Source organism: Triticum aestivum, chromosome 5B (genome assembly GCF_018294505.1).
Source record: "Triticum aestivum cultivar Chinese Spring chromosome 5B, IWGSC CS RefSeq v2.1, whole genome shotgun sequence".
Classification (NCBI taxonomy): Eukaryota; Viridiplantae; Streptophyta; class Magnoliopsida; order Poales; family Poaceae; genus Triticum; species Triticum aestivum.
The window spans coordinates 472,335,561-472,339,623 of NC_057807.1; the positions used below are offsets into that span (position 1 = coordinate 472,335,561).

General features: G+C 46.9%; 1 pseudogene; it reads left to right on the forward strand.

Annotated features, from left to right (window-relative positions):
• Positions 1–60: 60 nt before the first annotated feature.
• On the forward strand, positions 61–1,478 carry LOC123114894 (uncharacterized; annotated as a pseudogene).
• Positions 1,479–4,063: the final 2,585 nt, after the last annotated feature.

A 4,063-nucleotide genomic window follows, 5' to 3' on the forward strand; every position in this document is an offset into this window, starting at 1 on the left:
CGTCTTCGCGGTCGTATCTCCATCGTGAATGGATGTAGAAAAAAAATCGCTGGTTCCAGCATGCGGCCGCCACTTGGGGTAAGCTCCTCATATGGGAAAAAGATAACAAAAAGTAAAGGACGACGCATTGAAGGATGAGAGAGAAAAAGCAGCCATGATGGGCCAAGGGCATGTGGTGGGCCGAGGAGGAAAATCCAACAACGCAAACAATGAATACTCCTACGTGTTAGCCATAGATCGCTGGGCGATCGAGCGGTATGCCAGCGACCGGCCGAACATAACGTTTTCCATAATAAAAAGACCAAGAAACCACACACGATCGTCCAACGCATCACCTCGCTACCCCTCAAAAGATGGCCGGCTGGACCTCCATCCCGGCGGAGCTCCTCACGGAAATCTCCGGCCGCCTGCCAGGCGACGCGGACCGGATCCACATCCATCAGGTATGCTCCCACTGGCGCGCATCCACTTCCCGGCTGGCCGCCTGTCGTCCATGGATCGTCGCCGGCCGCGAACCATGGAACCTGGTTGGCCCGGTCGGCGAGCACTCGTTTTGGCTGCCCCTTGGCGGCCGACGGATCTACTTGGGCACGCCCACGCCGGCGGGCCTACCATATTGCTGCGGCACGCCCCTTGACTGGCTTGCTCTCATGGACAACCTGCAATCCCCAACGCGGTTTGTCCTCCGGGAGACCCTCTCCGAAGCTGAGATCTTTCTGCCCTGTTTGCCCGCCGTTGTCCAAGTCTTCCTCTCAGGAGACCCGCTCACCTCGCCTGATTGGATGGCGATCGCGAGCCAGAAGCTCTACAGTACTGGTACTTGCATGGGCCAGACGCTCTTCTTCTGGCGGCCTGAAGATGCCGCATGGACTATGCAGCTCGAGCGGCCAAACGGCAGAATCGATAGCGCAGCATTCCATCAGGGGAAATTCTACTTCACCGACATCGGGTGGACCCTTCACGTCTATGATCTTGACCGCTCCCCTCCCAAGCTTGTCCGGAGCACGTACCTTTACAGTGCTCTGCGAGAGCGCCATGGATTTCGACAGTTCCCTGGCGGTGGCAGGCCGACGTGGTATGTGGTCGCATTCAATGGAGAGTTGCTGCTTGTTGTGATGTACCGTGCGCCCAACATAAAGGCTGTCGAAGTTTACCGCCCGGATTGGGAAGCGGAGCGCCTGGAGCTGCGGGACAAGGTCACAGATCTTGGCGAGTACTCGCTCTTCTTGGGCCGTGGTGACGCGTTTGCCCTCTGTGCAAAGGACTTCACTATGATCCGGAGGAATTGTGTCTACTTTGTAGAGCACGATACAGTCAAGCATCAAGATTGGGCTATTGTGTTAGACTTGGGGTCAAATGTTTTCCAACAAATTCCATATCCCGGAGAGCAGATGGAGGGCGCGGGCAGAAGCAATCACTGGACGGCGTATTCGTGGTTCTGTCTCAGAAGACCCTTCTTGAAGGCTGAAGCCCAGTAAGGTAGATCTTCACTGACCATCTTATATGAAAGTAACCGAATCAGTATTGGAACAGCAACAGCGCTTCCCATGTTTGAATGATCTAAACACCAACACGTATGTCTTGTCACTTCAGATCATCAACCTTGTTCCTCCCATGAATCCTTGATAAATCATGGACTCCAACAGCCCAATTACTAACTCTTTGGCATGGAAGTGTTAAGAGCTGATTTATAATAGATATCACCATTGTTGTATCTCTATTTCTCTTGCTACTAATATAACTGTCATTATTCAGTCCGTTGGCAAGTTTGGTTCATTCTTTTTACTGGCAACACTAAGTGCCTTGTTCTGATTGGACTAGCAGCTGTGTTATGGTCGGTCTGGAATTAATACTAGAAACAGAGCATGCTTCCAACATACTCCCTCTGTCCCAAAAAGCTTGTCTCTCAAATGGATGTATCCGTATCTAGATAAATCGAACGCAAGCTTTTCTGGACGGAGGTAATAGTTGTTAAACTGATAAGCCATTGGCTTCATAATTTGGTCTTCGCGCTGCGGTTAAAGGAGGAGATGCAAAATCTGCTGCTGCTGTTGGGAACAGAGTTGTTTGGAGTAGGCAGCAAGGGAGGTGTTTAATGCAGCGAAAGCACGATACAAAGATTAATCTATTGAGGGTGGTGCTGTAACCGAAGGAAGTGTGTTCTTTGTTGAAGATTGCTGGTGCTTCTCCTGGCAACACAATACTAGTACTATTCATTTCCCTTGTTTCGGCTCGTTGCTAGCCTGATGTTTTGAGCAGCTAGCTGATATGTGAGTATAGCTTTTGACAGCTTTTGCAGGGATTCTGTTTTGCATGCCTGCTGTGTATGCAGATTCAATTCCCATGTAACTATATTTCCCCCCTTTTTCTGGTCTGTAAAAGAAATAGCATCCTAGTACACTGGCTTCCAGAAAAACGCTGTGTTCGTTGCTGGTATCCTGCAGTTTGAATAATCTGGGACCTTTCTCTTGTTTGATAATCATATACCCAAAATTCAATCCAAATGTTCTATCTGAGCATTTCTCTATTTACCATGAATGCCAAAAGGAGGTGCAGAAGAAAATTAGTGTAGATATGTAGGAGTAGGTCCGTCTAGGATATTTCTCTTTGTTTGATGGGAGGTAATTTTGTGTAGGCTCGTCCTGTTTTTCGGTTATTGGATATCTCTACTCCTATAAAAAGCAGAGTTGGTGATGATGGTGTGCCTGCCATCCTGGAATATAGGCCGTCCGATCTATATCTAACGGATAGAAAGGAAACTATAAAAATTTACCCGCACTCCTCTCCACATTTGCAGATAATAAGGCCTTCCCTCATCCATCCTTTTCTCCCATAAGATCTTGATGTTCCGTGCAACGCACGGACATCTTGCTAGTAAGATATAAAAGTAGGAGGTTGTGCCCCATGGGCAGATGTACACAGGTATACATGGGTTAAACCCCAACAAACTCCTAACCGCTGATCCTAAAAGGGTGCTAAGGGGATCAAAAGGCCAACATCCACCGCCGGACACCGCAAGGCAGAGCCGGTGGCTTCCTGCTGCCATCTACCCTGCTGCCGCCTTTCTTCCCCAGCCATCTCCCCCTTGCTGGAGATCCCAAGGTGCATCCAGCATGGGCTATACTCTACTGGTCCCTGCAAATAACGGTTAGTACATGGGCTATACTCTACTGGTCCCTGCAAATAACGGTTAGTACATCATATTCCGCTACACTTAGGCCCTGTACAATGCTAGATGCTTAGGGAGGTGCTTAGAAAAATAAACCAGATTTTTCTAAAGCACCAGTGCCTATTTCTAGACGCCTAAGTAAGCTTCTGTCCTATACAAATAAGCACCGGTGCTTAAAGAAACACTGGTTTATTTATGTACTCCCTCTGTCCACTACTTTTCCCTATAAAGTTGGTCAAAATTTCAAAACTTTGACTTACGACAATGGTTTAAGGTGTTCCAATCAGAGATCTACTCCCTCCGTTTGGAATTACTTGTCGCAGAAATGGATGTATCTTTTAGTATTTTAGTTCTAGATACATCCATTTTCGAGACAAGTAATAGAGAGAGTAGATCCTAATGATGTTCATTCTAATATTGGTATCATGAGCATGTTTGGTAGATCATGGTTGAAGTTGATTGCTAACGCCACGGTCTAATTTCATACGCTAGTGCTAACTGAACATGATTAAATTCTAATGGTTTACAGTTAGCAACCAACGTTCATGTTCTACTGCTAACTTATTTCGGTTATATTCTAACGATAATGGTTTCACCACGCGATCTGATTGCAATCTAAATGGTTTTTTGTCCAAGCATAATGGTCTTAGTTACATGTTTAGGGCACAAATATTCTCTGTGATTGATTATCTGATCATGATCAAGGGACTATACTTCATGTTTATGATGGATTAACACTTTAAACGTTTTGGGTAGCAACGAGGAGCGGAATTAGCAAATTTATGAAATCCCCAATTTTCCCCAAATACGAAACCTTAACCCTAGATCGAAAATCCCCAAATTTTGAAGCCCAAAATGCAGAAATCAAAGAAAAGGTGGGGGGATTAGCTGGGA